We start from the raw sequence: 13,418 nt of genomic DNA on the forward strand, positions 1-13,418 counted from the left end.
AGCTTAAACTACTAAATACAGCATGGCTCTGCTTTTTTACTGACTCAATTGGCGTGGTGGAAATGTACAACGTAGATACTGAATTCCCAACTTGAGCAGTTGTTGTTGTTGTTGGCCAAAGGTAACCTCCCCTCATGCCACATTAGAGACCGGCCTTTGTATTTGTTCATGCTGACCACACCTCCAGCTGCTATTGAAGACTGCTATTTTTTACATGGCTTTCATCTGATAATTCATGGAAAATATTATTTCTATTACTGTGTTACACCCTTTGGAGAAGCCGTCAACTTCAGCACATAAACACACAGAAAAATGCAGAGCTTGTCAAAAGGGTCCGTCTGAGATGAGTGAAAAAAAATCATCTGTTTTGCACATCACAGGGGCTTAAGCTGTTTATTTGTAAGTCAGTTTGCAGAGATAGCAGCGTGCATGTGTGCGTGCTCCTCTTTGCTGACGGGTAAGAGGAAAGCAGTTTTAATCACCGCTAACCCTCACACCCTGCTGACAGCGTCAGAGAGGACCGGCCTCACCCCCTTCCTATGATCAGCCTCATCAGCTGTCTGCTTAGCCCTCCATTCATCTCTTTATTATTTATTTACCACCACTTTGTACATACATATTCCTCAGGGAGCACATCCTTTGAGTGTTTAAGCAGGGCCCCTGCAAAAAGTACCTCAGTGGAGGAACTTTTCCACTATTTGTTATTCACATGAAAACCAAGTTAGCGTGGAGTTTACAGACGGCATGTGCTTCTCTCCATTTGACGTGTTTTTCTAAAAAGGATGAAGAAGCCTCATTAAAAGAAATGACTGGCATTGGTTTGATTGATTTTATTTTGACATATCTCCTAAGCTGAAAACAGACAGCTCGTTTATGAAAAATAATCACACTAATGTGGGGCCAATTAGAGGCAGCAAATGACAGCCTACTTGATGGTGCCGGTATTGATTTGGTGCATACCAAATCAAATTTACACAGTCAATAGACTGTCTTACTCTTGTCTTTGCTTGTACAGCAACAACAAAACAAGCAGGTCTTCACAGTTAATTTTTTTAGACTTGATACATCCCTTTAACCTGCCCATATAGAAACCAACTGTCATGACTGTAGATCTGTTTGTTGTGTTGTCTGGTTTTGTCTTGTGTTTTCTTGTATTTGATTTCTTGTATTTGATTTCTGTCTATGTATCTTGTCTTGTGTCTTGTTTTTCCCATGCCCTCATGTGTCCTTTAAGTTCTCCTGTGTTTTTTCCTATGTTCCCTCTGGCTCCCTCTGTCTATTGCCTTAGTGCCTTCATGTTCTCATGTGCTCCTCCCCTTCGTTATCTCACCTGTTGGTCCACCTCACCTGTTCCTCGTCTTGTCATCAGTGTCTGTATTTAGTCTCTGTGTTCCCTTCACTCCTTGTCTGGTCATTGTTCTTGTCAGCGTCTGTCTTTGTCCATGCTCCCGTCAATGTGCCTGCTCCTGTCTGATCCTTGTTCCCCACGGTATGTGTTTTGGATTTGAGTTTTGCATTTTGCCTTTTTGATTTGAACTTTGCTTTTGATTTGAACTTTGTCTTGCTTTTTTTGGTTGCTACTTTGCCTAGCTTTCTTTTGTTACTTTGCCTCTTGCCCCCGTTTTGTCTGCTTCTGTTTTTGTGAAATTCAGCTTTTTGTTAAATAAAAGCTCGCCTTTTGTTTCCCCACGCCTTGCCTCTCGTGTGTTACTGCATTTGGGTCCACCTTCCCCTTTCCATAGTCTTCCCTTTTACCCCAACCTGACACCAACAGCAGACATTGTTTCATTCATCAAATGAGGTCATTCTTTGTGGCCATCAAGGTCAGTCTCTATTCCTTGGTTTCTGTCAGGGATCCTCAAAGTCTGCTGCTGGCCATGTCATGTGACACCACCTATGGGCAGGAAATCAGAGAGTCCCTCCAGACTGCATCATCGCATCAGAGTGACTGAGGGCAGCTTTGGAAAGGTAACTTTTGTGTGACAGAATAACTGTTGCAGTTTCAAGGCTGAAATTTGATTTTCAGTCATTTTTGCTGTAGACGTATAAAGTAAAAAAGTGTGTCTTCGTACTTCATCAAGTAGCTCTCTATAATTTGATCATGTCTTGAACCATATGAGAATGTATAGTACATACTGTCAACACAATACTTTGTAATGCAATTGAGTCACTCCCCAGCTCTCTTGATGAGTGGGACTAGAAAGAGAAAGCGTAAGGGAAAATGGCATTTTATTGTATTTTGTCCTATATTGTACGTCTTGTTGTCTGTCATTTTGATGAACTGGGTTGAAATATTCCATCATGATCTATTATTACCTGTCAATTAAATTTTTCATTCCTTTAATGGTTATGAGACATGGCTTAATTTGTACTCACTAGAGAACCACCACCGTCGTGCCTAAACAGTGAAATATGAACAATATAATTCTACAGAATCAATGATTTCAAAATCCATTTCCTCATTGCCGTCTTTAGGCCTCCCCATCAGCGGCTTATATTTACCTTGCAGTCTCACACACTTGCGGACTTGATGTGATGACAGTGAACAAGTCAAGGTATGTACAACTTCCAGAGGGTGGACATTTGGAATTAGCCAAAGGCTTCTGGATCAGGATGGTTTGGGACTAGTGCGTTGTAAAAAAAAAACCTGGAGCATCCCCATGTCCATGGAAATGTTAGGTTTGTTACCTTTCGAGACATTTCTGGCAGTATTCCTCACCATTCTTCGTACTATGGCTGTGCCCTAAAAATATCGGCTGACATAAACAAAGACAGATGAAGAGCAAAGATGTGTCAAACCACCAGAAAATGAAATGGATTTCCAACGGTGGTGGAATTGTTACAGTGAACACACATTCTCAGTAATTTATCTGTTACAGGACAACGTCTGATGGGATTGACGGGAATGGCATCACGCTGCTATGCTGTGGAAAATGTTAGGTCAGGTAGGCCGACTGTTCTGTCGCAGATTGAACACAGAGGAAGTAGAAATGAGAAAGGTCAAAATGTTAACAATCTCACAACACTACAAGACGAGAGCCATTGAGGTAAGAGCAAGTAGGCTTTGGATCACTCGAGACAATGTGGGCCTGCAACACATGTACCTGTTTTACACTTAATAGGGTTATGATTAGATGGTGAGGAAAAAACAAATGAAGGTGCGACATCATCCAAGACCCACCGCCGATATGTTAGATTCGGCCAAATTATCAACAAAACAGCCAAAGCAGCGGGTAGTAACTTGGATGCTAAACATATTAATTATGCTTGTGGATGAAGAACACTGAAAACACAATGCTTACTGACAATCAAGCACATAAATAGTACAGGGAAAGATATGAAAACCAACAAACATGACAATCTAAGTCTAAAACAAACAATACATTTATCCTACTGATTAATATTGCATGTGAGTAGCATGATATTCCTCTGTGAAACGAAGCTACGTTGCTGTCCAAAAACGATTAAAAACACATCAGTGAGCCACACAACATGTTCTTTCCTTACAATGCACATGGGCACTGTCGTTTATTTTAAGTCTGTCACACATACACCATCCTGGTGCTCACCAATGCATCAAATCGCCAGCTGGAAATGGTCCCCCAAATTACACCGTTTGCTCCTGTTTCAGTAATGTTAGCTCTACACTACAAAACACAACTGTTTCAGGGAATTCTTAAGATAGACGTATACGATCATGATCCATTTTTTAAGATTTACATTGGCGGGAACAAATGGCATTGGGCTTGAGAGATACAGACAGTAGGTGAGTATTTAGAGACAGATGAACACACTGTCGCTTGGTCTTTTCATGGCATGTGTGGACAGTTTATAGGTGTAAGATTGCACTCAGTGGAGTGTAGAGCTCGCCAGGTGTGTGCCACATAAGTTTTCCCTCGTGGAAAAAGGATTCCAGGCTTGAGCAGTCGTTCATCACTTAAGCCAAAGACGTTACAAGAGAGAAGATAAGTTACTGGGCGTTTTGAATGGAAATATCTGTAACGCCAGAGATGGCAGTTATATGACACACAACCTGCCAATCCTGTGGTTTATCACAGCCAAACCAGGAAACATAAAAGCCAATCATGTCTTTGCACTGACGCTTGAGCACAGTTGACATTTCCGACATTTTGAACCAATGTAGTGCGGCTGTGCATGGACTTTTGATAAGCACGGAAGAGAATGATATCATGCTAATACAAAGGATAACAAAGAAAAGGTGAGGTTATTCAATAATTAGATTTAAACTTGCATTTGTTCAAGTGCTCTGGTGGGATCAGCCATCAACATCACGGCACCGCACTGCTGTGATGTGAAACCATGCATGACACGATGTGTAGGAGTGTAACACGTGGGGGGAAAAAGTGCTTTAGAGATAAACTTGCTGTTGAACTGCTTCCCCCTGAAAGCCAATCACGTGGAAACAAGACATGCATAACAGATGCTCCAAACGAATGCAGAACACACGAGCCAGCACGCATGCATACCCAACGACCTTGTTAAAAGCAAGTATATCCCTGGCCTTAAACCTTATTTGGGGGCAATGTCAACCCACTGTCTTTTAAGCAGATCTGACTGGCAATTATGAACATTGCAGTTTTTCTGTCCTAGTGACCACTGAAATTGAAGTTGTGGCTCTCTACCCATTCATTAAGATAGGGTCCAGGTCTTGTAAGCCTGAAACAACTGCCCCGGAGTGTTTCCAAGATGGCTGCCGAGTGGCAAAACTTGCCTAAAAGTACATCCGTAAAGAGGAGTGAAGACTCAGTCAGCAGTCAATGGCAGTATAAACAGAACAGTCTAATAAAGTATGTTTTCTATGAAACAGGGCAACCTTGAGAGGCACTTCAGCATACAGTCATAAATGTGCACATAAGTATTAAACTGATGGTTTCCAGCAGTATGCCAGATAAGCTGTGAACAGATACACACAAATGCCAAACACATGATCCCCTCCCCTAAGGATTCAACTGACAAAGATAAATGTAGAGAATTCCATCAGCTTTATCCTTTAGTGCTCAGTTCAATAATCCCCAGCTTTTTTAGATCAAGTTGTAAACACAGTCAATGTCAGGTGTGAAGTTAATTGGAATGATAAACTTGAGTCAACCCGAGCAGGGTTTTTTTTTTCAGAAATGGATGAATAAAACAACCCTTGAGTCAGGGTTAGACCTATGTTCAGTCTCAGAAAGAATAGTCAACACAAATTCTGTGTCAAATGATGGAAATGCTTTCTCTCCATGGAGTAGGAGCATAATGTCGTACTGTGGAGCAGTAGATCACCCACTGGATCAATACTCAGGCCAGAGGACCTCTTTGAATCTGCAACATGCAACAGTTCTTTACAAGTCAATGCATTTGACCAAATTGATTAAACTGAGGAAGCATGGACAGAGCACACAGTTCGCCAATAAGCAGAAAGACACGTGTTCCCGCTGATGAAGACAAACACCTCCAGATACTTGCACCACCGACTTCACGTCTCAGTGGTCAATGGCACATGGATCCTGGGGATTAGGCACCATGCTTTGGATCACAGATGAATAAGTCAGTGTAATGACACCATCTGTGGTGCTGTACAGAGGTTAGGGCACCAGGAGGAAGACACTGCGATAGTTCCAATCAAGCAGCATGCCGTTTAGATTGATGGTGTGCAGTGCTCATGATTTTTCCTGGCCTAGGGTCTGACTAATCCACCAACAAGTTACACTTCAAATGAGCTCAGCTCAGTTATTGTTGTTAAATCAATCAAAGAGCTCATCAAACCAGTGTCTCCTCAAGTGACCAAGTGCTTCACTGGCTGACCAATCGATAGACTGCCTCTAGGAAGAACTGTTTCTCACAAAATGTTCACTGGTAGTGTTTATGCTAAAGCATGATTTATGATTCTGTCCTTACTTGGTTTATAGTTAAACAATAAGGGCAAATGCATTCATCATGTTCTAGCTGGGAGATGTCAAAAGAGAAGATCAATACCACTGTTATATACAACAGTAATACATACCAGCCAGCAGCTGGCTTGGTTAGCTTAGTTTAGCTAATCCTATCTCACAGACAGAAATCTGTCTATTCACATCTGAAAAATGTGTAACACAATGTTCATGCGACTTACTGTTAAGATTTCCAGGCAGACTTTTTTATGTTACGCTAGGCTGCTGCTGTAGCCTTATATTTATGAGACGTATACAGAATGTAGGCTATGTTCAGTTGTATTGGACTGTCAGTAAGAAAACCACCAAAAATATTTTTTATTAAAATTAATGACAGTACTAAACTAAATAGTCACACTGTCATGGTTTGTTTTATTGTGTAGTCTATGTCTTCATGTGTCATGTATCACTTCCCACTTCCCCCCCAGTGTCTGTTTTCCCGCCCTTTTTCTGTGTGCACCTGTGTCTCATTAGTTATTAACTCCCTGTGTATTTCAGCCTGTGTTTTCCCCTCACTCTTCATTGCTTCATCGGTTTTGTTCCTGCGTCCCCTGCAACTCCCTGTCCTCCTGTTTTTTCGAGTGTGATCTTTGTTTTAATTTGCTTGTGGATTACTTTTTGTTTCCATGACTGTATTTTGATTGGTTTTTGCATTTTGGACTTCAGCTTTGATTACATTAAAGCTCGATTTCTATTCCGTTACTTGCCTGTGCTTCAGTCGCCAAAACCTTACCCCGCAGAGGACCCAGGACCTGAATCTGTGCCGTGTTCCAATATCCATACTTTCCGTACTTACTATACTTAGTTTGAGTACGTAGGGTGTTCCAATATCGATCGCGGTGAAAAGAAGTGTACTTAAAGGACCCGGATGTTGCACTCATAACGGCAAAATCGTTGTCTACGTAGCGGAAGAAGCGGAGCCAGGCAGAGGCGCTCCGCTCGGATTTTTTTCTTTAAATAGCTTCTGAGACAACAGCGCCTGCAGCGGGGCCATATTGCAGGATTGTAGGATTGTAATTGTTAAAAAGTAAAGCCGTAGATGTCTTATGTTCACCGTTCAAAGCGGGAGTTTTCGCGATCGTAATTTCCGGTAAGTGCACCACGGAGTATTAGATTTGGAACAATACTCACCTGCTGAAATCTGCGTACTTAGTAAGTGTGGATAGTGTACTACGTTTAAGTGTACTCATGGAAGTATGGATATCGGAACACAGCACTGGTCTCCAGTGTCAGAGTTCTGCTTTTAGCGCCCATCTTGTCAGCTTCCCTTCGACTTGTGCATGGTGTGACGTTTACACCTACAAAGAAGTAGCATTTGTTGAGCTACGAAAAACACTGCCAGTGATCATAACCCAGGCAGTATTTAATTTCCTTCAAAACACATTTTAAAACACGACAATTCAATTAAATTCTATCTTTTATAAGGTCATTTGTAGGAGACTGGATATTGTGCCATTACTCATTGCAACTCTAACTATATTATAGCCTGCAGTGGAAATGTTTGGAATGTGCGGCAAACGTGAAATGCGCTTCAATTTCTGCTCGAAACACACATTTTGTGAATGCGTTCGTTATTCAGTCAGTATGTGTGTGCTGTGTGCTGTGACAGGGACTATGATCAGCGGTTGTGACAGTGAAGAGCATTGTGAAAGTCGTATGCATCACACAGACTGACTCTCTTGATAGAATCCTACACGCCTGACAAATAATCTCCCTTAGCGCTGTTTACAGAAAGCCTAACAAGTGTTGAATTTGTACCGCTAATCAGGGAAACTGTGGAACCACGGCATTGTGTGCAGTGCAGTAATCCATTACGGAATTCCATCATTGTTATTCAGCTCCAATCTCATTACCTCTATTCAACATTTAAGTACGTCGAAGACGAAGACTGGCACTGCCGCGCGATCGAAAAAAAAGCATTTCAAACACGCAACACATAGGGAGAAAAAGTAACACTGCTTTACTCTCATTTTTAGAGCTTGCTTCTTCCATCGCGCAGTGGCATCCCTCTGATGTATGAATAATACAATAACATAGTCGAGGTGTTTCATATTCATAACAACTTGAATGTATGTAAGCACCTTTGGATTTCATGCATCTAAAATCACACCCTCCCAAGGTTTTTTCTCCCCCCATAGCCAATGAAATTCTTTCACTGAATGTTTCATCATGTCTCTGCCAAAGATGTTATTGAGAAATTACAGTGCAGGCAATGAGTCAGGAAGCACTATGACAGTGGCCCAAGTGGAATCCAGGGGAGATGTATTATTATGATATTTTCTTGGAGGAATCTCGAATTGAATTCTGATTCAGTGGAATATGATTTTAAAGCGAGGTTATGCTATCCCCTGATAGATGATACACAGGCAACAGACACGCTACACAGAGCATTGCAATAGATACACTGAGTACAGCGCTGGCCATGCACAACACCGGCGGGCTGCATACAGATGAGCTCCCAAGGAACGGGATCACTGGGGCATAAACACAACAACAAAGGATGTAATGGAGGGTTTACCACCCAAACTCTGTTAATCCACTTTGTTATCTGTGAAATATAAGTTTCTCAACATTTTCAAAAGGCTAGAAATCTTTATATAACGGGAGATGACTGCATGCATTACAGAATCTGGCTAATGGAAATTGATGAAAAGCCTGCAAACAAGCCTCTGGCTGTCTATTAAAGGCTAAACTTTATCCTTCACATGCAGGCAATACAGATACATCACTGCATTTATTTTTTTGTTTGTAGCATCTCACTTGTGTGTCTCACCTTTCTGAGTGAGTGTCTCAATTTACTTTTTTAGAGAACATCTCGGTCTCACCATGAAAAGCGGCAAAAGAAAAGGGGCAGCATGACCTGAGCAGTCATTGTGGAAAAAGGTAGGACTGCACCATGGCAATTTTTTTCTTCTTCAAAATTAAAGTGAAAAAAATGTCACTTTTAAGAAGCGAGAGCGGCAGCAGAATACAAAACCACAAAAATTGCACGAGAAATACTTTCCAAGTTTTTTCATGTGAAACCGGAGCTGTACAATCATTACAAACATTGTCCCACGTTGTGGTTGATGGATTTCTAAATGGAGGAGTGCAGTTCGGGCAGGTAATTTCAAGGATAAAAAATATGTCTGGATACAAAGTTGGATCCATTCTGTGCTTGTGGTTGCACCATGGGATCACATCTCTCCTCCAGAGCCAGTTTCAGCTCTGATAAATGACTCCACGGAGAAGAGATAGCACTCTTCCTCCTTGCACTCTTGCCTCCTCCCTTCCCTCTTTTCTGGACAAACACACATCTAATCAGATCTAATCTTCGTGTTTACTTCTTCATCTCTTGCAAAGTCAGATTTCTCCATCCCTGTGCTCTTCAAAATTGCAGTGTATTGCAACCACTCTGATGAAACACATATAGTAAAGTAAGATGAAGCAGTTCTGTATTCATAACGATGGGGTCACTGCATCAGCGGAGCTCCAGGTTACAGAAGCCTAAGAATAGTGGTTGATGGAGGATTTCATCAGGTGAAAGGTGGTATTTATGGTACACCTGCGCAGTATATCATGACCAGTGATTCGCTTGGTGGTGAATGATAGGAGGGCTGCAGGTGATGAATCTGTGCTCTGTATCCTGGGAGGTCATCCACATGACATCAAGAGCGATTAGGGGCCTTGTCCCCAATCTATCAGGGGACAATCAGTGTATTTCATCATCACATCTACCCCCCTTTTTCCCTCCTTCCTCCCCCATGGGAAACCGCTCATCAGAAACATGGCCATTTAAGTGTGTGGTCACGGACAAGGTCACAGCCCAACTGTACGTACCCTTTTTGTGTGCATGTGTGTGTTTTTGCCTGCAGATGTACGAACCACAAAGACAAAGGGAGACGAGAAGCAGCTCAGCGATCTCGCGTCCCCGAGGAGTCATCCATCAGAACTGGATCTGACCCTGGAGGACGGATGTGGTCCTGTGGTGCACGCACTCACCCTGGATGGATCCAAGGCTCTACTTCTGTGTTCACGGAGCTGGAGGAGTGGTTGGACTCATTAGGTATACTGTAAGGAGGACAGGGTTGGGACTCAGGGGACTGGTGGTTCTGTCCTTTGGTCTTAACAGACATCAGTCTTTGAGACTGCTTTTGCGTCTTGTGGCCCCTCTGATTGTGTTTGTAACTCAACTGAAGACCCCAAGATGATTCGCTGACAATTTCAGAGAATAGCTGAACTTTTCAGAAAGTACTGTGTCTAACAAACGATTGTTCTGCTCTGATAAGTAGATTAGTTATCAAAAAGATTGTACAGGCTGATTTTCCAAGAAACAGATTGGATCCTCTTACCTCCGTGAAGCACACTCTAATGTATGCATGTCTGTACACACCCATATGGCAAGACACATAGAGCTGTGTCTCATACATAATCTCACATAAGCCTACCTTTCAAGTGTGTTGAGATAAATCAAGTTCAAGGCAAAGGCAGCAAACTTATTAACTTATATGTCTGAACTTTTCCTGCCCCCATTTCTCACCATTTTCAACGCATCAAGATGCACGTTGAGATGTAATTTAAGCGGCGCAGGAGTTTCACGTTCAAGGACCTATGGAGGCGAGATAAAAAGGAAAAAAATAAAAAGCAAGTTAGTTTCACAGCTTGCCATCAGGGAGTAGAAGACAACAGTCACTGTATGTCACGCAGCACAAATTGCCATGGAGATAACAATGTGACCCCATTTTTACTCCATTTTGAGTTTTAATCAAATATTGATGGCATGAATTTGCCCAAATTGACTTGACAGGAAAAAAGTTAGAGTTGACAAGGCAATAATTGGGAGCAAACTACTTGGCCATGGTATGTCTTGTGAAATATAAACAAGTCATCCCCTTTCCCTAATACATGTAATAAAAGACCATTAAAACGTGAATGTTTTATTTGACTAAACAAAAGTCTAATAATGACACGGTTTAAAAACAATCTAAACCCTGTTCCTAGAATTTGATTGAAACAATGAGCCTCTTCTGTCAGTATTGTTGTGCCTAGCTGATGCCCCATCATCTCAGCTGTGCATTTTTTTATGTTCTTCCAAATTGAAAATATTACACATATTTACATACATCCATCAAAACCAGAAAATACTTTTGTATAATGTACTTTATACATGCAAAAATCAATTGCTTTGGACCAGCTTGTTATGAAAAACAGTTTTATGAACGTCTTTTGCGGTCTCCAGGCAGATCCATAGTCGTTGGATCCTGGTGGCCAGACCCCTCATAATTAAAATTACTCATTTGCAATACCATACGATAGCAAATCAGAGAAAGTAATGTCTGCCAATAGTCAGATGTGAATGAGCTATTGGACACTCACCATACACTCATATCAAGGCTATAAAACCTCACAATGGTCTGTATGGTGGCCGAAGAGGCAGCAACACACACATCCTCCACTGTGACGTTTTTTAACAGTGCCCAGGTCACTGTAGTAGCAGTTGTAGCCACACTTGTTCACTTCTAGCAGAGAGTGTTCTCAGGGGTACCTATCCTGTGAAGGAGTAAGCCAAGGTGATAGCCTCCGCTATCCAGTTTGACAAGCGCTCCATAGACAGGGCTTTATCTGCTGTCTGGGACCCATAACTCTCATCCTCCTCTAACTGAAAAGAAGGAGAGAAGAAGGCAGAAAGATCAATGACAGTAGACTTGAACTCGGCTACAATAAACTAATGTTGAAATGCCGGGTTGGGGCACGGAGTCACTCTCTTATTATCAAGGGAGAATGTAAGGCAATACTGATGCAAAGACAATGCTTCAAAATGTTCCACCCGTTTCACTGAAACTATTGCAACTGATAGGGTGGGATTCAGCACACCAAGGAGGAGTTAGGGAGCAGTCAGAAGTGTTGATGTACTGATGGATACCATGCATGAACTGTAAGGCAGAATCATTCATACATTTACATGTTCTCCCCATCACCACCTAACTGTCAGACCGCACCCCAAACATAACGATTGGCTTCGGTCCATATCAACACACAGAGTGTATTCAGACACATCCAAACACTTGTTGAGACACTGAAGGGTTCAGCCAGAACACTAGTGTCTCTGGATACTGCTGGCATGCTAAACTCTTTCAAGTCTCATGAAAATTTGGCCAATGATTTGTCAGAAATCTGGCTGACAAACAGACAACCAAACCTAACCTAAACTATAATCTCTGCGCTAATAAACAGGTAATGAAGACCTGGTCGCTGGTGAGCGAACCGTTTATCCTCAAGGCTCGCACTAATCTGTCACATTTGATCTGCGAGCCTCCTTCTATTTTCTCTGTACTGGGCAATTACCTGCAGGACTTAACAAAATGATTTTTGAGATAGCGAGCTGTCCATTGCAAGCCAGTTAGTGGCTCACTTGCTTATGGGACAATAAGTGAACACACCATTCAAAAAATGATTTTCTCCATCAACTCCTGTCTCAAAACTGTCTGCAAGCCATTCCTAATTTTAGAGTAGTTAATTCTTCAGCAGAGAGGGTTAATTTAAGGTGATTGTTGCTACACAGCTGAAAACCTACGATAGCTTACATTTGGACTCTCTCGCTTTCTTTTTGTGGTAAGACGGGTTGCTATTAATGGAAATTTGAACTTCTGACCTGCAAAAATTTAACTTCTTCCCAGTGAATGATCCACTGATTGAGGCCATTTCACTGAAATGAGCTGATTTCTATACAGAAATCTGCCGGTGTGACTGTGTTTGTTTTATTCCCCTTTAAACTATAACTTTTATACCAAATTCCATTTTCACAAGTTGTTAATCAATATACCCAGCCTATTGCATTGAACACACACAAAAAAAACATTAGATTATTTTGTGGATTAAATCACAGTGGCTTTCCTCCACTACTTTTTCTTTTCTTTTCTTTGAGAACTACACTTCAGGTTGTAAAACAGCATTAGCTGACCACTCTGCCTCTGTTCACTCAGTGTTTCTTTCCTCCCTCACAGACTGAGGATCTACGAGCACAGCTCATGGCTATTGAAACGGTTGACCGGCAGAGAAAAAACTCTGCACAAAGAACATCAGCAGGGTCTACATTTTGTGTGCGCTGTGTCTCTCTCCTTTTGTTGCTCAGTGTTCTTACTTTCACTCGTATTCTCCTGTAACACAACTGAATGCTATTCTGCCTCTGTGTTTCCTTCGCTGCATGAATCCCCCCCACCTCTCTCTCTCTGTCTCTCTCTCTCTCTCTCTCACTATCCATCCTTGGCTTCACAGTATCCATCCCTGAGGGCCGATCGATAGACTGCAACAGCCTTTCAATGAAATCTCCCCTGTGCTAGTGGAGAAAAGAAACGTCGTTCAATCGAACGATAACTCTCTACCTCTGTTCCTTTTGATCGCTCTCTCTCGCTCCCTTTCTATATATACAAGCTCACTTTCTCTCTGTTTTGTGCTCGCTGCGAGGAGGATGACAGAGAGGCAGTATAGGCAGCGGTCAGAGGCCACGGC

General features: G+C 42.0%; 1 long non-coding RNA gene across 1 annotated transcript; it reads left to right on the plus strand.

The window, feature by feature from the left end:
* Positions 1–1,432: 1,432 nt before the first annotated feature.
* LOC115585126 (uncharacterized) lies at positions 1,433–10,822 on the plus strand. Its single transcript, XR_003984666.1, has 6 exons — positions 1,433–1,489; positions 1,853–1,968; positions 2,476–2,555; positions 2,880–2,945; positions 8,738–8,813; positions 9,785–10,822. It is a non-coding gene; the product is annotated as an uncharacterized LOC115585126 (long non-coding RNA).
* The last annotated feature ends 2,596 nt before the right edge of the window (positions 10,823–13,418 follow it).

Source organism: Sparus aurata, chromosome 7 (genome assembly GCF_900880675.1).
Source record: "Sparus aurata chromosome 7, fSpaAur1.1, whole genome shotgun sequence".
Taxonomy (NCBI): Eukaryota; Metazoa; Chordata; class Actinopteri; order Spariformes; family Sparidae; genus Sparus; species Sparus aurata.